The following is a 24,887-nucleotide window of genomic DNA, read 5'->3' as shown; positions in this document are numbered from 1 at the left end:
CTAGGACGGAGACTCCTCCTTGCACAAAATAAAAGAAACAATTTAGACAATATGGAACCACTGGCCCTGCAGAAGATTTGTGAACCCCAATTGTGAAACCATCCTCCCCCCAGGGCCTCCCCCCCCCCCAACGTTCCCTTAATCTCCGCCAACATCACATCCTGAGCGTCTACCCAAGACCTTTCCTCTGATGTCTGGCCGGGGAGCGGGAGCCCATCCAGATATTTTCACATATTCTCTACTGTAGCCCCTCCATCCTCATCGTATAGCCTGGTGTAGAAGCGTGTGAAGCAGTCAGCAAAGTCCATCGGAGTGGCAGCAACCATCCCATCCTCCACAGCACCACATCCACCCATCTAGATGCCCTGTGAGCCCAGAGGTGTGCCGCCAGCATAGAGTCTGCCTTGACACCCTTCTCATAAAATGTCTGCTTAAGGAGGAAAAGTTTCCCCAACCATCTCCGTCAGCCCCAAGGATTTCAATTCAATTCCGTCTCTTCCGTTTTAATAGAATAAGTGTCTCCTGGAGGTCAGGCCCTCCACCCAGTACCACCTTCTCCAACGGCTCTGTCATTCCTCATCCCTTGTTCCATCAAGGCCTGCTTCCTCTTCCTCCTCCTCCTCGCTCTCCCCTGTATGAGCAGGCCCCTCCAAATAACTTTTGCCAACTCCCAGATGATACCGGCACCGACCTCTCCCGTATCATTTCACTTAAAGAATTACCGGATCGCCTTTCCTAATCTTTTCGCAAAAACCTGGTCTTTCCATAGAGTGTCATACCTCCATGAAATTCTCCTCTGATTTCAACTTACCACATCCACCATCATACTCGCTAAATTGCAGTCCGACCAGCACAAAGGTTGTATCGCGTAACGCCCTCTTCCATGCTTTTATCCATCAAAATGTAGTCTAAGTGTCATGCGGCATGAATAAATAAATAAATAAATAAATAAATAAATAAAGAGAAGCTAGAGCATCTGGGTTCTACAATCTCCATACGTCCACCAATGCCCTGGTACCCAGTATCTCCTCTAACCCAGTGATGAATGGGGAGTATTCATCCCTTCTCCCCAAGAGGGAGCCACCCCCTTTGAGGCTACAGATGTGAGGCCGCAACGCAAGACCCTCCTTAGGTGTCTGGTCAAGTTGGACCTCACTGGGATCGACCCCCCTTTTGGGACACGAACTCCCATTCCCAAAGGGAACTCCCTATGCAGGACACTTCTGCGTATATGGGACTGCCTTTCATCAAAAAACACTGTCTCCTCCCTCTAATTGGCTTTAGGCAATGTTGAATCCAGCAGACAGTCTGAAGGGAAACAGAATACCCTTTTAAGAAGAAATTCGTATGAAAGTGGGACTAGTAGAACAGAAGGGGGGAGAGAGCAGTGCGCAGGGGAAACACCCTGACATCAGAATGCTGTGGGTAGGCAAAGCAGAGATGAACAAAAGGACCTACGGAACTGCGAGAAGCCGAGAATGCCATGCAGTCACTGGAGGCCAGGCAAAGCAGATAACAGCAAATCCATCATCAGGACAGAGTTCGAGGAGCCGTCCCAACGTGGTGGCAGGACCACAGGAGTATTGGGGTGGGCCAAGCACCCCTGAAACCTGGAAGGCCAGGAGTGTTGACAGCTCCCATCTGCTACCGTTCACTGAACGCAGCCAGCTGCAAAGACGTGTCTGAAGCCCACATGAGAAAGCAAACCAATGTGCCCAAGCAACCACTAAACCCCCCTGTTCTCCCTCCTCCCCCACCCCCGATGGCACTTAACTGTCACATGAAAAGTGTCAACTGGGAAGACTTTGGACAGGTGATCCTGCTTCAGAGGAGAAAAGTCAGGGCGTTTTAGAGGCATGAGCTGGCTGTGTGTGCGCGAGACATAGCACATGAATGTGGGACAGTCCCACAAAATGCGGGATGGCTGGCCACCCTACAAATACACCCAGCCCTGTTCCCCAACCTTGGGTTTCATCTGGGCTTGTTTAGCTGCCAACTTGATATAAGGTGAACACAGAGAAGTCACACATAGGGGATTCCCGTCAACCATGTGGATCTTTTTGGACCATTTCAATACAACCTTATCTGCTTGGCTGCATTTTAATGGTTTCCCTGTTCATGCATCTATTGCAGCTGTGACTGAGTACAGGTGGGCAGCTAGGGCAAGCACCTGCCCACCACGCATTACAAAATATGATTTCCCCTTTTACTCCCTTCCCTCCTGCTTCCCTTTTATCCTGTACAGCATTCTTTTTGTCCCCCTCTTTTTTACTTACTAGCAATTTCCTCTACTATCCCACTTTTTTAACACTGTTGTCCACTGTTCTTGCTCAATTCCCTTAATCCTCTGCCTTTTTCTTTCTCCATCTCTGCCAAAGGTTTGCAATCATAATGATCCCAATCTCCTTCTCATTTTACTGCCATTAGCATACTCACCTGCCTTCCTTCACTCAATTTTTCCCCTTCCTCATTTACCCACGTCACACCATTTGCCTTTACATTTCTGCCCCTCCACTCCCCATTGCTCACTCAATTGCCTCCCTTTCGCCTTCCCTCCCTCACTCTTCATTTCTCCCCGACTCTTTAGACCTCCATTACTCACCATTCTCTGCACTCCTGCTCTCTATTTCCACTTCATTTAATCCTTTTTAACCTGCATTTCCCCCCACTCTTTTTCGTCACTAACGTTTTCCCCCATGCTCCTGCCCTCGTTCATTCTCTGTACCTATTCACCCTTTTACCCTCACCTGCCTCCATTCAATCACCTCATCTCCTGCCTTCCCTCACTCTCAATCTCTCCCTCACGGTTCTACCCTCCTTTCTCCATTCTCCTGTCACATCATTGTTCATGTTACCTGCTCCTTCTCTACTTTTCTTCCTCACTATCCTGCCCTTATTCCCTCGCCATTTCATTCACTGCTCACAAGTGTGTGGGCTAAGAACACCAGGCACATGCACACAATGGGTCTGTGCGCTGTAGGAATTAGCCCATGATATGACCTCTTATAACGTCCCTTCCCATTGCCTTGAACCCTATAATTTCCATTAGGTTCAGGCTTGATCATTCACTATTACCACCATGGACAGCAAAACCTGGCAAGGAGGCACAGCTGTCTTTAGCTGGAATCAGACCCCAAACAAAGAAAACTAAAAAACACAACTTTAAAAAAATGAATGAAAAGAAATTGAGCATTTGTCCCCAACTTCATAATTGTGCAACTTTTCCCACTCTAGGCCCGACTCCATTACCTGCCATTCTGTGTTCAAAAGCAGACAGCGAAACACAATGCAATGTCCACTTCCTCTGTGAGAGGAACTTTAACTGCAACATCATATTTAGACACAGAGAAAGCTAAAACATGGGAAAATACGTTCCTATAGAGAAAACGTACTTTTACTTGACGCCTAATGAATGTTCATGTTATTTTATATTTTTATTTAATGGACATTTGTTTCCAAGCACCACAAGACAAGTTTGGGGGTGGGGGAGGGCATGGCAAGGCATTACAAAAAACTGTTATATTGGCCTTGTGACAATCCTACCGTGCAAGTGCAAGACAAGATGGTTAGTGCAGGGAGAGTGGGTTGAGGGACAAGTGAAAGAAGTGGTGCCCAAGAAGGGAGAGGAGTGGGCAAGGGATGGAGGGCCAAGGCGGCAAGTGCGAGGGAAGGGAGGATGAGTGCAGTGGACAGGGAGGAGCAGGTTAGGGCTAGTCCGGGGAAGGGAACCAGCAGGCAAGTGCTGACAAAGGATGCTGTGGGGGCTCTTAGGGGGGGGGGCTGGCCCCTATGCAATTTTAAAAGGGACCCGGCTCCAGGGCTGGAGAGATGATATCCCTAGTTCAGCCTAGAGAGAACTAGGGCTCTGGAGACGTTGAGCTTCTGGGGGGAAGGTGAGGAAAGGTAGAATGCCCCCGAGGAGGTGGAGCTGAAAGATGAACTTCTTAGCAAGGTCTGTGACGTGTGGAGATAAGGAGAGAGAGACAGACAGAGACACAGAGAGAGACAGAGACACAGAGAGAGACAGAGACACAGAGAGAGAGAGAGAGAGAGAGAGAGAGAGACAGATTGAGAGAGAGAGAGACAGAGAGAGAGAGACAGAGAGAGAGACAGAGGAGTCAAAGATGATCCCAAGGCTTTTTCCCTCACATGTGGTGGAGGGGACCCAAGGATGCTGATCAGAGTGTGGGGGGGAAACAAGGAGCAGGCGTCCCAATGAGAAGGATCTTGTCTTACTGGTATTAAGGCAGAGATCATTGGCAGAGCACCATGCCTGAATAGCAGTCAGGTATGAGGGAGGAGAGGAGGTAGAGGATGGCAGCTTGAAGGAGAGCTGTGTGTCGTCTGCATAACACTGGAAATGTGGTGAAATGTGGAGATCAGGCGGGCCAGAGGGGCCAGATAGATGCTGAAGAGCCACAGTGAAAGGGTAGAGCCCCGAGGGACGACACGGGTAGAGAGTGAGGCGGAGGAGAGAAAAGGACCCATTTGCACTATGGGGTCTGTTTGACAGGAAGGAGGTCAGCCACAACAGCACCCTGTCCATGATGCCTAGGGCATCATCGAGAGTATCAAACTAGTTGCAGAAGCCAAAACCAGCTACTGGCTGTCGGGCATCGATAGTAGGCAGGAGCTACTGCTGGGGAACCAGGAGCCCGTACACAGCACATCCAACTTCCACATGAGATGCACACTTGAACATTCCCAAACACTCAAACTTAATGTCACATAGGCATGTTTGTAAGGCACCATTTGACCTGGGGAGCCAAACGTAGCTTCTGGTAACAGTGTTCACCTAACCAGGCTCTCCTGGGGTAGAAGCAGGATCTAAATAGCTCCCAGCAATGTTAAACCATGCATTTACTTTACTCACTATTAAAGTAATGCTTCTTTTTGCTTGGCCACCAAAACACGCTTTGCTACCACCACTATGTGATAATAGCCTCAGACCTCGGAAGGGGTCATTATTGTGGTATGACGACCCGCCACAAAGTTATGGCCTGAGGCAAGTGTCAACTGATCAAAAGCAACCCATCCTACACTTTTGTTTGGCAACGGCTTTCATCAAGTCTATTCTCGCTGAGCCACACCGAGTTACTATTGGAAGTTTGCCGGTGGGAAAAATATAAAAGGTAACTCCAGATCAAACTCCAGCACAGATTAACTGGGCAGCTGGATCACGTCTCGAGCCCAGCATAGAAACATTGCATGCGACTAACTCTTGCTCTTTGAAGCAGACTTGCATATTTAGTTTGTGTCCAAACACGTTAGAGTATTCCCACTGCCCCATGTCCCGAGTGGGGCAGAAGGAGGAGGGCCCTCAGACTTCAAAAATACATTTTATTTCGGTTCTGGTGCGTAATGGAGGTGTTCCAACTACACGGTGCAGGTCAGGAACGGTATTACCTCACTTTTGCTGAATGGCAACTATCCAAATGTATTTTCGTCTGATTTCTTTCCTCTTTTTTTGTAACCCTGTATGGCAAGTATGGGTAAGGTAATATAAAGGTGAAACTGGGGTAAAAAAAAAAGTAAATATTCGGAAAAGCCTAATGGATCCTCAGTAACGAGGAAACTCTCCCTGCTTCTGTCTCCATAGAGCACGGGACCTTGAGGCCTACCAGGAGGGAAGCATTGAGCCCTTTAGAGCGACGGATATGGGAAACAGATAAGAAAAAAAGACACCTTTTGCAAGTGGGTGCGTGTATACAGCTAGATCGAAACAGTGCATTTTAAAGCACGTTTTTAGGAAGGAATTGGGGGAAAAAATAAAAAAGTTATAGGGTTTACAGGTAGCTTGCAACATAAAAACACTCGACCTCCTGCTCTAACCTTGTAGTTATCTGATGTTGCACTCACGGCTCAGCATTCAAAGAAACCAATACCGGATGGCAGTCCAAATACTGCTAAAAAAAAAAATATTTTAAAAAATAAATTACAAAAAAAATAATCACTGCTTTACCAATAATCCACTCCATGTGCATATTTTATAAGCCTAGAGTGTTTAATCTCCATCAACTTGGCACTTTCTCATTTAGGATGTACAGAAAACTGCAAACGTCTCCACTGGAGCCAAGTGAGGTTCCCGCGCCCTGCTGCTAACTAACTAAGGGGGACTCCTTGCTCCCCCCTAATCCTCACCTATGGGTAGAAGCACTGAGAGAGACGGTGCCATTACACTCGAGAGGACGCAGAGATGAGCACGTTTGGCCGAGGTGGTGGACGAGCATGATGGAAAGAAAGGGCGAGAGAATTACTATGTGTATTCTACAAGTCAACATTTAAAAAAACACTACCTAATAGTATTATTGGTTGCGGGCTGAGGTGATGAACTGGGCTACTTTCCAGACATTCCATGCTCATGCAGATGCTCATGCATGCAATATAATGCAAATCCAAAGCATACACGTATATACGTAGATCAGAGGGTGGTGGCTGCTTGCTACACGAGGTGGGAGATTCTCCATATAGAACGGGGAGGAGCATGTTTGCTATGCATATCTCATTCTGAAAGCAGGAGAGGTTCACGGCCTGTTGCCAAAGCGAGCCTTCCAAACTCAAGCTGATTATGCCTTTCTGCTGTAAGCAATGGAGCGCTACCTATGCCTACCTTTTGCATACAAGCATTTTATTGAGGGGCCTTAAAGAGGAACCCTCCATAAAGATTACCATAAAGCAATGCACTCCCGGCCATTTCGGCTTGGAAACATATTTGGCTATGGCTTGCAGTAGGGAGGGACTGGGGAAAAGTGACACTAAGCATGAAATTAGCCTCAACGTTTTGTAGTTAGTTATTATTGTATGTTAAATTGCACTATGTTATGTTATGGTTTGAAAGCTATTTTGTTTCAAGTTTGTGTGAAATTGGGCAATTTCGATTGACAGTTTTGTGAAATTTTGCACTACAATTTGACACTTCACGAAACGTAGAAACTGTTGCAAAGTTATAGGGTGACCAGATGTCCCAATTTCCAGGATCTGTCTAAGATGTAGACCCTTGTCACAGCCCCATCCAGAGACCTCATGTTTGCTCAGCTGCACTGCATTGCAGCCTCTTATTGCATTTTTTTTTTTTTAAGGGACCTGCTGGGCTGCATCTGTGCACACCGATTTTGAGCATTATGTTAGATATTGCTTGCAAGCAGTCAAAGTTTGCGCAGTGTGTTGCAACTCGGAGGGGATGCTCATTTTTGTTGTTTGCCCTGGGCACCGTATTGCCTAGAAACTGCCCTGGTTGCAGGTTTATGATGTATGTTTAAGGTGTGTATGCATTAGAGTTCAGTGCGAATGTCGTGTGAATGCATGATTCAGTAAGTAAGTCGTGCCTTGCTTTCTAGCCATTTATTCCACAGAGCTCCCTGCATTTACCGCTTGGTCTGCGTTAGTAAGAAAACCATTCAGAACACTTATTTGCCTTCCAATTTGTCCCAAAGATACCTCAAGTACTTGCACAGGATTCTTCTCACCGCTTGACAGTGTAAGCATTTATAAGTGAAAGGGTGACATAATATTGTATACAAAACTAGCCTGTAATTTCAAGCTGTAATGCGTGTGAATGTTGTGGGAGCGTGTGTAAATGATTGAGAGAGAAGCTGTATGAGTGAGCGAATAGAGGGTGAATGGGTATGCATTTGTGCATACGAGGCTGGAGTAGAAGCAGGGAAGATTGAAGCATAGATCTTTTCTTACATGTTTTACTGGCATTTAGGGCAAAGCCAACTTGATGGGTTGGGTTTTTAGATTTGGGATGGTCGGGTGGAAGATTTATAGCACAATGAATCAATCAGGCTGGACATTTTCTTTCTGTGGCATGGCATGTGGGGTTGGATATTTTGTGTTACACCACAGAGTATACTTTCCTTTCTGTAATCTCCAACTATGCATCCACACACACCAAGCCATCACAAAACATCACCACCAAGTCTCCTTATGCATGAACCCGTCTCTAGATCTATGGCACGTGGACACTTCACATCGTATCCCCCCTGCTTTACCTTCACCGACTTAATGTCTGGATTTCCCATGTGGGAGCACAATAAGCCAACTGGCAGACTAGCCAGGTGTTTTGAAACCAATGCAGTGGTTATTTGGGACAGTATAAAATCCCTGTGAAAAGCATATGATGGCATCACCTAACCTGGTCATAGGAGGTAGTACCTTGCATATTATGCAAATATCTTGGGTGCGAGGCTACAACAGGCATACAATGGCAGTTACTGGCAATAGGAGGGTACACAAGCATAATACCCAGTAAAACCAGAGCCTGATGCGTTATGGTTTCACAGAGTGTGCCCCAGGCATATTAGGGCTCTGTTCCCAGCACATCAAGGCAGGACTCATTAATACCACACTTAACTGGCCTTAGAAGAGCATTTTTCTTTTTAAACAGGCTGCAGGTTGTGTTTTGAAGCTGCCACATAACAGAACATATGGTTGGCAGTTAAAATGTTTGCCTGCGTTTTTATTGTGCGACAGGGACATCCGCGGCAGCTGCCTTGCAGTGGCAACTGGGCAAGTTCAAAGGTCACATGTTCACACAGCTGCTGGAAGCCAACGTTTCAACGGGCAGAGGTGGCTTTTTAACCATTTGCATCTCTGGCTCAAAAAAAATATTATTGTGTACGTGGTTTGATTTTGGTTTTGATTCATTTCTTACGCGCACCAAGCAAGCAATTACATTCGGGCACAGATGTTAACTATATGTTATATGTTTAGCTGTGGAGGCTTAGGGTCACCATGGTTACTTAAGTTAATTTGAATAGGAATGTTTTTAATTCCTTTCTGAACGTTGCCAGTGTGGTGCATGAACGAATGCCAAAAGGCAGCTGATTCCACAGCTTGGGGCCAAACACTGAGAACCTCCTGTCTCCTTTAGAGGTGTATTTTGTCCGAGGGACACATAGCAGGAGTTTGTCTCCTGAACGGAGGTCTCTGGTAGGGCAATACTGGTGGATTCTCGTGTTCAGGTATCTGTGTGCGAGTTTGTGGTAACATTTATAAACCAGACACGCCACCTTGAATTTAATACGGTCCTCCACCATCAGCCAGTGGAATGCTTTCCGAGATGTAGAAACATGATCTCTTTTGCCCAGGTGGGCAGTTAACCTCACTGCCGCATTCTGGGCCTTTTGTAGTCTTGACATTTGTTTCATAGGAATCCCTGTCATGAGACTGTTACAATAGTCAAGATGGGCATTTACCAAGGCTCCCTCCACCACTGGCTGATCTTGGGGTGTTAAAAAAGGAAGACGTTCCTAAGCAAGTGCAGGGCGTAATATACTGCTTTTATTTTTGCCCCAACTTGTGCTTCACTGGCCAAGTTTTCTTGCCAGATGCAACCAAGATTTTTTACTTTCCTAGAGAACGGGATGTTTTCACCTAACAACTGTGGAGTTATGTGTGTTCCTTCCTCTCTGTTTTTGTTCTCTGATCTGAACAGTATTACTCTGATCTGAACAGGTACGTGGAAACCTGTTAGAGTATTAAAATCTAAAATGGAAGATAGTTCCGATTTTGGCACAGTGGATACTGAGATTACAACTATGCAGCCACAAGCATTTGACATAATTTAATTTAATTGTAAGCTTGGTGGACAGCAACTCATTCATGACATAGCCTGTTGAGTATGAAGTGGTCTGCTGGGTCCAGCCCAGGAAGCCCTCCCTGAACTCCATGAGAAGTATTGTCACCTTCCTCCAGGGAATATCAACTCTCTGCGAGGTCCCCTGGGAATAGTGCTTCAGAGATAGTCCTGTCATGACAGGGTGCACATTACTGAAGATATTTTGATGTAGACAGAGGAAGTGATCAAGTTTATAGTAGCCCAGAGGAGAGCTTCAATCCACGGAGGGGACTCAGCATCTTGAATTTTGCAAGGGCTCCCAAACTTCCTGCCCCACTTCCTCAAGACAAGGCAGTCTGGCACGACGCAAAAGCTTCACTCTTCACTAGCCTTTGGCTAGTGATAACTGACACTGCAAGTAGGAAATTGTGCGCGCTTTGTGTAGGTATAGAATTGAGGTGGCAAGTGACTTTATGGCTGGCTAGTAGCTTGCAACTGCCATTTTCCCACTGCTCTGGGCAGAACATCAGAAGGCAAAGAATACTTGTTACAGCAGACAGGATTGGACCCTTAACAGGCGTGCTGTGGACCAAAACGCTGTAGCATTTTGCCTACATGTGAGGCATGGGAAAAGACCCCTACCCCACCCCCTTAGTGTAGATGTCTGCAACCTTTGGCTGTTCAAATGTTTTGGACTACAATTCCCATTAGCCTTATTCAACTTAGTCAATGGGCAAGGATCATGGAGGTTGTAGTCCAAAACATCTGGCGAGCCAAAGGTTGCAGACCCCTGCGTGGATTCATTTTTGGAATACTTTGATGGGAGTACAGTGTACTCCAAAGTCCTCATCCAGACAGATGAAGACCAAGAGCCCAGAAGGAAGAGCAACGCTCCTCTCCCCAACCATCCCAAAGGCCTATTTGGGATGATGAGCTGGCTGGACAAGGCCTATTGAAACTGAAAGGCTGGTACATAGGACTCGGCTCACTGGAGGCGACAGAACCATGCAAATGCACTCTACAAAGCTTTCTGGTTGGGAAGGGCAGACAAAAGGACTTGCTTTGCCCAGAGAGAAGCCTAGCACCCAAAGAATTGAGGAAGCAACCGCTGGCTCTCCTTACACCTCTGAAACACATCTACGCCGGTTTGGGTACTTTCAATGTCATCCAAGCTGCAGTAAGGGAAACACCAGAATCCTTTTCAGCCTGGACGCTTGACTGACTCTGCATCCTTGAGTTTCACCAGACACAAAAGCTCTTCCGTCTCCACATCTGAGACCTTCAGTCTAACACTGCCGACCTGGTTACCAGCTTCGAGCTCCAAGCCATCACCGCTGCAGTACCCCCACCGACCCCCAACCAAATGTTTTGTTCAGCCTGTCAGGGCCACTCGCCCAAAGGCCAGTTTCTACTTTTCTGTACCCAAGCCCACCGAGTCTTCCAGCGCCTTAGCCCAGACATCGCCTGCCATCCTCAGCACCTTCGACCTGCAAGCAGTTGCCACTGTAAGCACCCAAACTCCCAGCTCAATGTCGAAAAGTTTAGCTCGACACTGCTGAGCCTGAAAGATGAGAACTAAAAAATGTATTAGAAATAGCCCTGTTCACCTGGTCAGTCAAGACCCCCAGTGATTGAAACCCCCTTCTCTACCTTTGTAAAAACATCTTCATACACTGACATTTTGATGCTGAAATCCGTGCCAGAGCACCCGCCTACAAACTCACAGTGCTGCTTTAGTTTAAAGGCTGCTTTCTCAATTTTACCTTAAACAGGTGTGCCAGTATTCTTTTCATTAGGTTTTCCAATTCTTTTAATTACATTAAAGATCCTATTTCATAGAACCTTTGTTAGACATTCCTTATTTTGGAACACCTGTACTATTGTTGGTGTGTTGCTTCTTACTAGCTCACACCCCCCTCCTGAGGAGCAATAGCCTGCCCTCTCCAACACCATCCTAAACAATAAAGGAGGTATACCCGTTGGGCTGTGCCCGTTTCACCTTTGGGAATGGGATCACTGCTGGTCTAGTAGCAGTGTGGTGCTGAGTAGGCACTTTGATCACTATTCATCCCTGTACTCTTGCAGGGTAGTAGTACCTTTGTCCCAGTCATTAGGCTGCTAGGTCAAGTGGCGCTGTTTCCTATAATACATCAACAAAGGAAATGCAACAGCACTTCCTGGGATGTTGGTGCATGATGTCGCAAACTACCACTGTCGATATGACTTCACTGGATGTAGGGGTGGTTAAAGCGGGCGAGAAAGGTTGAGCAATTATGCATCACATCTGCAACAACGGCACGGGCCACATTTTTCATACAGCACAAGGTGAATCCAGGTAATCCCTTCCTTCATTGGTCAGGTCAATTTCTTATCAATCGAAGAAGATGATTCTTCAGGGATCACTTATGTTGGGTCCAGAGACCCAAAAGTCCAGGATAAATAACAAATGGAAACTCAATATCATAACATCGAAACAGGGACAACAAAACAGCTCTAGCACCTCCAACACAATATACTGCAAACTTTAACAAGACCAACGAAAACATACTGCACCCAGAACCATAGTAAAAGCACCCCCATGACAATTTAGCTCACCGGGGCGGATGGCATTTTAACAAAGATTTACATTCACTGCAGAGGGTGCCGTTACGAATCGGGGGGATTCCTTCGCTTCACTTCCCCCAGGGGGAGCCACTTGGGAGACTAGGGCGGTGAGCCCGCTACGCATGATTCCCCCTGGGGGTAGCAGTAAGCAGGACCTCACAGGGAGAGACTCCCTTCCTTCCCCCAGGGGACAAAGACTCATGTTCCAATGAGGAACTTCCTTTTCATCTCACACAGAAGTCTGATCAATCTATGTCAGTTGCAGAAAACCAGAATCCTCCTACATCTGTTATTGTAAAGCCATTACAGAAGAGAAGTACTTGTGAAATACTGGGACGAATAAAACCCCCATGGATGAAGAATAAGTACCTGGTAGGTAATGGGATGAAGAAACTGAAAGGAGATAGAATTATATCACTGACACAGAAAAGGGACTATGATGAGAAATTGGAGACGACCCAGAGCATCAACATAAAAAGGGGAGGGGCCAGATAATGACAGAGACCCACGAGATACCAATCAGCTGGTCAGGAGACGCTGGGAACCCAGAGGAAAAGCTGCATAACACGCAAGCAAACAGCAGGAGGAAGAGTGCATGAGTCGCACAGTGTACACCGCAGATAAGAGGAAGTCTGCAAGCTTGAAAACCGATACAAGAGGGATGCTCAGGAGAGGCTCCAAGGAAGCCGCGGCTGCGAAGTGCCTAGGCTGACGCATACCACCGAGACCGCCAACCTGCCTGAAAGATCAGAGCGAGTCTTAACAGAAAAGTCAAAATCCCTCCCGATGCTGAAACCGCACTAAGGGGAAGACACAGAAGCATGTCAAAGGAAAGAAGAGGAACAAGCTTGGGAGCTACCCTGACAAGACACACAGAAACTAAGGCAGTGACTGCTGACCCAGTGATGCAGCCCTATTTTACCACTGGTAACGGCAAGAGCGGGAGACTTGGGGAAGAAGGCACAGATAATGAGGGCCTGCATCATATTTGTTTTAGAACGAAATACAAATATAAGTATTAGAGACAGCCTACTCGGGTTATCTGTTTGACAGTATTGACAATAAATCACTTGGATATAACTTTCTCACTAACCTGGACGGACAGTGGTTCCTAATGAAGACAGCCAGCAAGAGTTTGAAAGACCTCCCCTGAGAATCCTGCCCTTCCCTCCCCGTTAGTAAACAGCAAGGAGGAGGAGGAAGGCACAACCCACAGGGAAACCCTCCTGGGGAAAGAAACCCTGGATAGCAGCAAGGCTCCGGACTGGTCAGTTGGAGGTGGATGCGGTTCCTTCGAATGGTTGGTACGCAAGGGGGGGGGGGGGAGAGCGTTATTTCTGCAAAGGAGAGACAGAACAGCTAAGTGCAACGGACAGGAGGTTATTGAAGTATGGGGTAGAGCAAAATAAGGGGGGGAGCAACTTACTATAACTTCTGAATGGAGTCAACTAAACTGCGTGTAAAATCTCCAACTCGGGAGAGCCAGTGAATAGTTTCCGGTACAGCGGTGCTACAGAGAATATCCTCGTGATAACTGCTTGCGGGAAAACAGGTGAAGGAAGTAATGGAGGGGGATAAAGGTTACACTCACTGTCGAGAGCGGAACTTCTCTCAAAAGGAAATACTAAAGGAGCGGGAGTCTCGGAGCAAAGAATAGGCCAAAGAGGATATCTGTGAAAAGAGTAAAGGGATAGCAGAGGAGGTTAGAGCAAAAGGATAATTGTAGTCAAAAAGTCTGCAAAGCTAGATCCCTAGAAGCGGATTTACGGAGCGCTGATAAAAGCAGTAGCGATGCACTTGCTTGCAGTTCTTCCTTCCTTATCAAAGGTCACGTGAGCAGTCGCGGACGTTGGTGGTGAACGTGAAACATCTAGACCACTGCTTCCAGTATGAGACACTAGAGCGTTGGCCATCTTAAAAGTAATGTTTCCAACTGTACCACCTAATCTCTTGCACTGCCACCACGACCAATGCTGGTAATGTGTAACAACTCGTCCCAGTGAATGGGTAAAGCCTGAGAAGAGGAGAGTATTCAGGGACACAGCATGCTCATCCCAGTGAATGATTAAAACCTGAAAAGAGCAGTGAACACATAGGAACTCAGCCTGCGCGTCAGAGTGAAGGAAAAGATAATTAAAGTAAGGAACCTGGTCATTGGGAACATCACACACATCCCAGTGAGAAGAAGAGTACAAGAGAGTGTAAAAAGCTATAAGAGAGAAATAACTGCCACTGCGGAAACTGGCGTTGGCCAAAGACGAACTGTCAGACATCCTTGAAAGGGATAGAAGAAAAGAAACACAGGTGCCGTTACATCCAGAGAGAGGAACCTGAGATGCCAAGGAGAAAAAAAGAGATAGGGAAAAGTCCACCGGGAAAAGTCCACCAAGAGAACTGAATGAACTGTTGCAAGAAATAGTAAACTATTTGAAGATCTGATATTGAAGTTAAATTGCTGAAAAGCAATCCCAGGAGAAGGGAGTCATTCTCCTGATCTTTAGTTAGTGCAAGTGGAAGGGAGAGAGTATTTATTTTCCTTTAGACTTGAGACCAGACGAAGAGCACCATTGTTTAGTTAGGTAGGGAAACCCTTAGAACAGGGAAAGGTAGGCATTTTTTCACATAATTTCTAATAAATCTCTTTTGAAATGGTAAACCTTGGTTCGTCTCCTCCTCATTCTGACTTCACACAGTGCCCAGGCTTCCGAAGCATTTCCTGCTAGTGCCTAGCTCGCAACATGCTGATAAAGTGCTGGTTCGATTTGCTTTTTCCGTTGCTATGTCATCAAGCAGCTGTGGGAGCTGGGAGACTAGTAGGGTGGGTTTGCTTATGAAGTCTATCAGTTTGGAGATTAGAAAACCCAACAAGTTACCTACGGGGCACTAGCTGGTTCCCCCAGAAGATCACAGCCCAGCCCCACCCCTGGTGGCCCAGTCTGTTCTCCATGTTGGCTTTCCAAGGGGCCATACATGTCCTTATCAATGATGCTTGGCTGTAGCGACGGGTCTCCCCTTTTGTAAAAAAAAGAATTAATGAAGTTTCCAGAAGACTAGTAAGCAAACAGTACAGACTAGCAAGTGCTAAGGATGAGTATGCTAGTCCTATTTGCATTGAATTGCATATGGCTTAAGGGGTTAAAAAAAAAAAAAAGTACATGGGGGCATTGTACTTCACTTTCATTTATTTTATTTTTAAAACAGCCCTAAAGGACTTCATGGTGCCCCATTGCCAAGGCTGGGGATAGCTATGTGGCCCACTTGAGACCAGGTATACCAGTTTTCCAGGGGGACTTTTGAAAGCAGACTAGTACGGTGAAGGAGCAATTGCAGCATCCTGATTTTGGAGAACAGCAAGAGTCATGCATTAGAAACTTGCACTCTGGAGTGTGCTGGAACATGCCTGAATCACAGAGCCACTACTAGAAGACTTTCCCAGAGAGACAGAAATAACCAAAATAGTAGATAACGTAGGAATCGCTAGCCTGCAGAACTGGCTTCTGAATTCCCAAGGGGGTGCACTTAGGGAAGTGACATCATATTTTCCCCCTCAATCACCTGCTATGGGTTGGGGGGAGGACAGTAGCAACATTGTCTAGCATATATGTTTGCTTGGTTACTCACACGAGAGCTCTGCTTTGGTTTAACAGGGCCTATTAAGATAAACTTCTCCGTGATGGCTCTGTAGCTCCATGTTTCAGAGGAGTCTTGTCATGTGGTTTTGGGGGAAGCCTGTGCTGCCAGGTAGAAGGAAGTCTGAAAGGTTTGTTCTACTGTAGTCCGACTGCATGAAAGCAAACAGGATGCTCCAATTTGTACAACACACACCTCAAAGTACCCTTTGCTAAAAAAAAAATTCAATAAATGGCTCAAGCTACTGTCTTTGTAAGCGATAGTTCAGGAATCTGAAATTCACACGCAAACACATTTCTGCACCTCACCTTTCTCGATCAAAAGCCTCATCTAATGGCTTGGTGAAGGATAGCTTTACATAGATATAGTGGACCTTTGCACACTAGAAAGCCCTTGCTACTGGATAGCATGGAAGCATTTTAAGACTTCATTTTCAGAATATAATGATAGGTCATACTCTCTCAAAAGACATCAACTGTAGCTCTGCAAGCACACAGCAACCCCGCCTCCATTGCAACAAACCACAATGCAACACCGTCAACATCACCATACACGAATCTAAACAACTCCAGACCCACGATAAAGGGCCTGCAGCATGTGGTAGGAAAACCTGAAGTTCACAGCATGGCTCAAAATGTGCACACGCCACTAGCAATTGGTTAGTGGTAATTGATGGACTCTTGGCGAGTATGAAATGGTGTGCTGTGTATGTGCAGAACTGAGGCGACTATTGACTAACTGGCTAGTACGTTGCAATGAGACATTTTGACCCCTGCAACAGAGAGTGGTAGTGGAGAAAGGCCTTTAGAGAGGGCCCGCATCTGGCAAGGGAGAAGATGCAGAGGTATTGAAAAGGCAAGAATGACACCCAGTCATAGTTCTCCTGATCGAACTGTGGGATGCAACAAAAAACAAAATAGAAAAATACAGAAGAGCAGATATGTGCAATTTAGCCTGACAAGGCAAGGCAGTAGCCATGGTGCTAAAGGCCTTTGAACATTCGATTTGTGTACTTAAGGGTGAATCACATGTGTTGGTGGATAAATAACCTCTGTATGCCTTAACCCATTGGCCCACATGCCATTGTGACTGGGTTAGGGGCCTGGCATAGGTGGGCTTCCTGGACATAAGCCAGAGTCAGCCCTCTCCCAGAGGTGGGAATGAGGAGTTGGCTCAGGGCTTAACCCCCTCATGAGCCATACCCCTTAAGCCCGATACACCCTCTAACTCATGATGCCTCCCAATACGATTTCCCATGGAGCACCTGGGTGCAGCTAAAAAAAAATATAAACAGAGACAAGCACAACGCATAAAATAAGCAGTGTTGCATATAAATTTGCTATACAATTCTGCAGGTCTGCTAATGTAATTGACACTTGTGTAGCAAAGCTAGCTATTTAATTTGTCCTGTTAAATGAAGTACAGCTCGCACTGCATTACTTTCTTGCCCTTGGTGCTCCCTTCACCCCCTTTTCTCTGTTCACGTCAAGTGCTAGTGGAGAGTACAGCAGCAATTATCTCCTCCAATCTTAAGTGACAAAAGGCATGTGTGGGAGTGCTAGAAAAGAACGTATTTTTCTTTTTCTAAGAATTGCTAACTAGAAGTGATCTGAATACTTTTAATGATACTTTTATTAAGCTTTCCATATACTGTCTGGCAAAGACCAGTATGTGTTAACGTTATATATTTTTAGGACAGTCATGCAATTCCATTCCTAAAACAAAGTGGTTACATAATGCATAATTACAGTATTGGTATTGTAAAACACTGCATCATCTCCATGCTTACAGTAAAGTTTAGGTTAGTGTATCTAAATCTCAGGGTAAACTAGATTTTATTTTGTTGGGGAAGATGCATCATATTGACGAGTGAACACTTTTGAAAATGTATACCACACATTCAAATACTTTCGATGGCAAACCTAGTTCTGTAACTTACTGGTTGCATACATTTGTGCAGCAGATGCTCAACCCATGAGCGATCCATATTCCTTGAAATTCTGTATGATCACCCTGTTGCTTTATACCAGCTACCCTGAAAGTGAGATGAGCACAAACTACTAATTTGCCCGGTTCTCTTCTTGCTACGCCATCCTCTCTGCTTAGTCTTTCTTTTCTCTTACATAAGGAATACACAATGCGAACTAGATGTTTACGCAATGTAGTGAACAATAGTTTGATCCAGTCTGTACATCAACAGATCTACTGCACTACCACATACTGTAGTTAGCCGCCAGAGCTCGCTTTGCTTTAGGATTATGATTGCATTATATATTACCACCTACAGGAGACAGCTGGCCAAACTGTTTTCAGAGGCTTTTTTATCATATCTATTTATTTGTGTCCATCCATGCAGCTAACCCTTTACATTTTACAGACACTCGTCCAGGGTTTGGAATAGTCAAGATTTTATGAAGGAGAGTACCATGAAAGAGATGTTTGACACTTTTATTTAACATTAACTTTGCAATAAATATCAAATAAAAATGTCACTGTGCCAAACATAAAGCGGGTTTGTAGTGGCATGCACTATTTTACAGAAATCACATTTAAATTTGTCATCATCTGTTGCTATGGGCGAGTGCATTTCTCTTAGGTCAAATAGGTAAACTAAGTTACCCGGCCTGCAGATCTAGCTGAATTTTAAAGAATTTGCAAGGCTTGACTCCTCTCACTAATGCCTTATTTCAGCAGTACGCAAAACTGCTGTATAGTTGCTAATTTCATGTCTTGGGTACAAATAACTTATGGTGAAAATAACAATATTAGTACAACATTGCTAATCAAATGGGCCCGTTTGCTAATAAAGAAAATGTTATTTAGCAAACTCTGCTAATCAATTTTTGAAAAACGAATGTATGCCTTGCAGGAACCAAATGAAGATGGAAATGAAAACAATGCAACTAATACGCATTATGAGCTTTCACCACAGACCAACAGGGTCCGAAACTTCGAAAAACTAAGAGCCATTGCAACACAAACACTTCCAGACGCACTGCACGCCAGGGAGACTACCAACAAAACAATGCAGGAAAGGGGGAGGGACAGAGGGGTTCCTAAAGCTTTTCCCCTGTGTAACCCAGCCCCTGGTTAAAAGAAAAAGTAGCATAGATTGCGTCCCAAAAAGACAGGCAAGCTCTGCGACGAATGGAAGAGCGTACAGAGTCATAACAATGACACTCACAGTATATAAGAGGAGTGACAGGTGTTTGGGTGAGGTTAGGAGACATGAAGGTGGACGAAGAGACCAGAGAAAGGGCAGCCGGCAGACTGAAGTAATGAGGAGCTAGGAGCGAGGGACGTGTGGCGAAGTTGGTGCAGGGGAGGTTTGGTTGCGACAGAGTGGTACCAGTTTGTGAGAGTGAAGCAGTGCGTGTGTTTGCTTGTCAGGCAAGGAAAGAGTGGGAGATAGGAGGAGGGGAGTGAGGTTAGTAAGTAGAGTCAGAGGGTGCAGGAATATAGAACAGTATAGAGGGGCACCATCATCCCTACAGATAAGGGGCGTATCAGCCAAATGTACTCCTAAAAATAGGCAAATACTCCCAAAAAATGAAAATAGGGAGTACACATAATCCCAACAAAAAAATAAGAAACAGACCTTGTGCCCTTGCTTTCACCCACACAGATCCATTGATTTGCTTGGACCAGTAGTGCACAGAGTCAGTGCTCCAGATAAGATTTCGAAGTGGGAGTATTTTACTAGCCATTTTTTAAAGTTGGGAGTAAAATGATATTTTTAGGGAGTAAAGATGTAAGTCAATTTCCCAATAGCAGTATTTTATAAGCGTGTACAAATACAATTTCACTGGTAAAAAGGAGATATTTTTGTAATAATTATTTATTTGCACCTAGTTATTCATACACATTAAAAGATACATGTTTACTTCTGGTCAGGCTGTAATAGCAATTTCTTCATGTGGTACTACATGCACTGCTGATCCAAATATATTCACAGAGCTGTGTGAGTGAAAGCAGTGACACATGCTCATATGTGTTTGTTTCCCATTTTTGTTAGGGGTATTTCTATTCTGGTTTTATTTTTTGGGAATATTTGCCTATTTTTTGGGAGTAAAAGTTTCTGATACGCACCATATGTGTATGGCTGCACATGGTACCATAGGAAGAAACTACTGTTATAACTGCCTGATCAGAAGAATTAAACCTGCATCATTTAACGTGCATGAAAAACTAGGTGCAAAGAAATAATATTACTCCCTAAATAATCATTTTACCCCAACTTACAAAAATAGGGAGTCAAATACACTTCCAAATATTATCTGGCGAACTGGACATCATAGGTGGGGTGCAAGGAGAAGGGTACAGGAGAGACGCGGAGGTGTGTATGAGAGAATTGTGAGTGTGAGCAGGGCACCATATCCATGAGTAGGGTGTGAGGAGAGGAATTATTGAGAAGTTAGGAAAGGGGTGGTAGAGAAAGCTTGAAGACCAGAGGAACAGAAAAGAGAATGAAAGCAAGAGAAAAACAGGAAGCGAGAGGAGAGCAAGAAGACTGGAGGGAGTAGTAAGGCATAAAATAAGCAGTGTTGCATAGCAATTTGCTATGCAATTCTGTAGGTTTGCTAATTAAAAATTGACATTTGTGTAGCAAAGCTAGCTATTTAAATGACCCAGTTCAATGAAAATACAGCTCACCCAGCATTCCGCTCTTGTCCTCCGGGCTCCCTCCGCCTTCTTCTTTTCTGTTCACTGCAGGTTCAAAGTGACTAGTGAAGCAGTAATCATCTACTCATAAAAATGTCAAAAACCGGTGTGGGAGTGCTAGGCATGACGAGTTCTTTCTTTTTCAAATGACTGAAAACCAGTGTTCCTTCATGCAGCAAACCTTTACATTTTACAGACTCATCTCACTAATGTTTTACTTCAGTGGTACATATAAATGTTGTTCATTTTATGTCTTGGGTACAAATAACTTCTGGTGGCATCAAAAATAGGAGTACAACATTGCTAATCAAATAGGTTTGTTTGCTAATCAAAAATATAATCGCAAACTGCTAATCAATTTTTGAAAACAAATGTATGCCATGGAGGAGGGAAGGAGAGACAACAAAAAGGGGATCAAAAGGCCAGGCAAAGGATGGAGGGGGATCGACTGGAGAAGAGACTGCAAGAAGTAGGGTATCCGTTTTGGCACAATCAACTTTTAAGACCCAGGCAACTCCTTTGCAGAGTTAAGGGACCACTAGGAAGTCCCACAGGGAGTAAAATAGATAAGACTGCAGTCTTTAGGCCCCTACATTAGTCGGAGTCCTAGATAGTGGGTGTTACTGACAGCTAGTTAAACTAACATGGGATTTAGGGACACCTGGGCTAGGGAGGTGGATGTCCACGGGAGACGAGAAAGACGCACAACAGCAGGGCTCAAAAACTCTACTAGCACAGGCAAGTCGTTTTTAAGAAGGGCGAGTACCATTTGCATGATACTCGACCTTGCTGGCGAGTATGGGGATGTTAGAAACTCAGTAAACGAAAAACACAAGTTTCACTGTGCATGCTGGACAGGATTTTACCAAATATGAAGTGTGCTTATGGGGACATGAACCATTTTACAAAAGGCACTGGTAAATGTTTTGTTACCAGTCCCCCTTGGGGCAAGTGCATTTCTCTTAGGTCAAGTATGTATAAACCAAGGAACTCACCCTGTAAGTCTAGTGAGATTTTTAAGAATTTGCAAGGCCCGACTAGCATACTTCCACCCCTTCAGCTCAATGCATGAAACTGAACAATCTGAACATAGCAACATTGACTAATCTGTGGGCTTTAAAACCTGGAACTTTCTGGGACACTATGAATTATTAGTGTCATCTCTGACACAATTCATGAATTAAATCTGAATCTATTTCTCTTCTGCTGACTTAACGGTCCATTGGTCCCTTTTCAGATCTAGAGCTCCCTCTCTAAACCCCTACCTCAACTTGGAGTGTAGGCAGGAGACTGGAGACAGAGTCCCTGGGTGGAAGCAGAACCTCAGAGAGTGTGCTACTGGGCACTAGATGGAGTGTCTAGCCCAAGAACGCGGTAGCCCTCATCTATCTATCAAGTGGTTATATTGCGCCATACGCCAATGGGCCTCAAGGCGCTCACAAGACAACAACAAAGATGGCCAGTGAAGCCCGCTGTGGAGTAATGGGCGCGGCTGTTTTCTGCTGTGCGGCTGGAGAACTGACTCTGCTGTCTCTACCTGCTTACCTGGGAAGTTCTGCTCCGCTCCGATTCGCCTTCGTCTGACGGCTGGAGCCGTCAGCAGTTGAAGCGAGCGTGGTACCCAGAACTGCTTCCTGACTCGTCACTTGACTGGAGTCACATGACCCACTCTTGCCACTCCCCCAGGAAATCCCCATAAAAACTGCAAGCCGCGGCCCTTATGGCGTGAAGCCCGCTGTGGAGTAAAGGGCGCGGCTGTTTTCTGCTGTGCGGCTGGAGAACACTCTGCCGTCTCTACCTGCTTACCTGGGAAGTTCTGCTCCGCTCCGATTCGCGTTAGTCTGACGGCTGGAGCCGTCAGCAGTTGAAGCGAGCGTGGTACCGAGAACTGCTTCCTGACTCGTCACGTGACTGGAGTCACATGACCCACTCTTGCCACTCCCCCAGGAAATCCCCATAAAAACTGCAAGCCGCGGCCCTTGTGGCGTGAAGCCCGCTGTGGAGTAAAGGGCGCGGCAGTTTTCTGTTGTGCGGCTGGGTGTGACGGTAAGTGCCATTTTCATTAACAGCAACTCTCTTACACGACTCAATCGACCATTATTGTACTCTGTTGTGTGCGTGATCAACTACTAAATGGAACTGCCCCAATGCCTGGCAGCCCCCACGGCTAAGGGCCCCTTAGGCCAAGGGCGGCTCTGACGGTTGCGGCTCCCTGTGTGTCTGCAGATGTCCGCAGGGGACGCTTGGCGCCGGTCCACCTGTTGGCTCTACCTGCTCCCTCGGCCCACCGCACTTAGACCCGTCACCCTGACTTCACTATGCCTTGCAAACTGTGGTAAACTAGGGTTTTTTCTGCCCTCGCAGGATTTTCAAACTTAAGTGGCCTCTCCACTGGGTACCTGATATTGCATTACTGTGTTCACTGTGTTCAGAATTTGTGGTAAACTAGGGCTTGCTGCTCACTTCCTGTCCGCTCGTGCTTGTCCTACCCCCCCCTCCCTCCTATCCCATGGTGTTCTCTATCTCACCTATCTTTTCTAACTGCTTCTCCATTGACTATCCTGCTCTCCTCACTAAATCTGGTAGAAAAAAGTTTAAAAAGGACATCCTGGTCTCCAACCCAGGCCTCCCTATCGCTGACACCTACACCAGTGCCTCCTCTAAGGAAACTCTCACTGACATCCTCTTTTTCGTGCCTTCACCTGACCTATGGACCCTTCATATGGTCTCTGTGCTCTCTCCTATCTCCTCTTCTCCCATTAATGGTGGCACCCGTTGGGATGTCCTCTTGGCCTCCTTCCACTCCTCTAAGGCCATCATTAATGTCTACGCTAATGGGACCGTCTTGGTCCAAGGCCCTCAGGCCAACCTTCACCTCTTTGATAGACGCTTCCCGCGCCTCATCAACTTCCTTTCGTCTCCTGCTGTGCCCCCCCCTGTCCTCGGCTACCTTGCCTCTACCCTCCCTCCCTGCCCCCTCCCTTGCTCCTCCTCCCCTTCCGGAGGGCGTACCTCTGATCTGTACCCCTCCCCAGAAGTCCTTCAAAGATGGCAACCTTCTCCACATTGCCACTCTTAACTCTCGCTCTGCCGTCAAACATTCCTCTGATATCTGCCACCTTCTTGAGGAACTGGACCTTGACGTACTCGGTCTCACTGAGACATGGTTCACGGCCAGCTCCGTCAACAGCTTTGACACACTCCTACCTGACGGCTACAAGATCCTCTCCGTGCCCAGGCGCAACCGTGCTGGGGGGGGTGTGGCCCTTATCTTCCCTGAGTGGATTCCTGCCCCTGCTATTCCCACGCAGACCTACTCCTCTTTTGAATGTCTTGTCTGCCGACTCTCTCTCTCCCAGCCATTCCCTTACCGTGGCTACTATCTATCGGCCACCTGGTCAAATTTCCTCCTTCCTCTCCAAGTGGGCGGACCTCTCCTCCTCACTCCTGTCCTCAACCACTCAACTCCTCTTCCTTGGAGACTTCAACATCCACCTGGATGCCTCCTGTCCCCCCTCTCGACTCTTTTGCGACCTCTGCAACCCTCTCTCACTCTCTATTCTCCCGTCTGGGCCGACCCATTCTGCTGGGCACACTATTGATGCCCTGATATCTTCTGACCTTCCCCTCTCTGTCCCTCTCTCCACTTCTCTCTCCTGGAGTGATCACTTTTTCCTCTCCTCCCACCTCACCCTCCCTACCCCACAGGCAAAGCCACCCTCCTCCTCCTTCTCGGTCATCCGACCCATGAAGCGTGTGTCAGATGAGGCTTTCGCTGCCACCTTCTCGCCCCCTCTTCCCCCTTCGGCTGACACCCACCCTGACACAGCCCTCTCCACTCTTTACTCTGCTATATCTGATACTCTTGATATCCTTGCCCCTGTCATGAGAATCCGCCTGAAGCCCAAAGCCAAATGTAACTCCTGGTTTGACTCGGATCTCATCACCCTCAAACGCAAGTGCAGGGTGGCAGAGAGGAAATGGCGTGCTTCATGTTGATCCTCTGACAAACTGGCCTGTCGCCTGCTCCAAAGGCATTACCGGCTCTCCATTCTCACCAAAAAGAGAGCCCTTATCCAAGCCCGCATCACTGCGGCATCTAACAATTCGGCTGAACTCTTTAAAATGTGCAAGGAGCTGGCCAACCCTGCTGCAGTCTCTACCTCTCCTGTCCCCTCCCAGGCCCTCTGTACGGCACTGGCCTCTCACTTCATTTCAAAAACTCAGGACATCCTGTCTTCACTCTCCTCCCATCACCTCCCCCCCTCTATTCCCTGCCCGTCCTCTGGCCCTTCTGCAGCCACCCCTCCTCTCTCCTTCTCTGCCTTTCCCTTTTTTTTGTTGATGAGGTTTCGAGACAAGTCCGATCAATGAAAGTCGTCAACACAGGTCCACCCCTGCTCCTCCAAAACTATTAAGGACCACATCG

At 46.4% G+C, this 24,887-nt stretch overlaps 1 protein-coding gene across 3 annotated transcripts in view; it reads right to left on the bottom strand.

Moving 5' to 3' along the window:
- The window catches only part of BSCL2 (BSCL2 lipid droplet biogenesis associated, seipin), a 244,555-nt gene that overhangs the window by 198,577 nt on the left and 21,091 nt on the right, over positions 1–24,887 (bottom strand). The window contains exon 1 of one of the 3 annotated variants that reach the window (XM_069645175.1): positions 20,450–20,485. The exons of the other annotated variants lie outside the window; for them this stretch is intronic. The gene's annotated coding sequence lies outside the window, so the exon portion shown is untranslated. Of the gene's footprint in view, positions 1–20,449; positions 20,486–24,887 lie in introns of those variants that run through there. 3 annotated transcript variants of the gene reach the window in all.

This window comes from Ambystoma mexicanum, chromosome 2p (assembly GCF_040938575.1).
Source record: "Ambystoma mexicanum isolate Mex_15411 chromosome 2p, UKY_AmexF1_1, whole genome shotgun sequence".
Lineage (NCBI taxonomy): Eukaryota > Metazoa > Chordata > Amphibia > Caudata > Ambystomatidae > Ambystoma > Ambystoma mexicanum.
The sequence above is the reverse complement of the archived record's forward strand: the minus strand, read 5'-3'. Positions and strand labels throughout refer to the sequence as shown.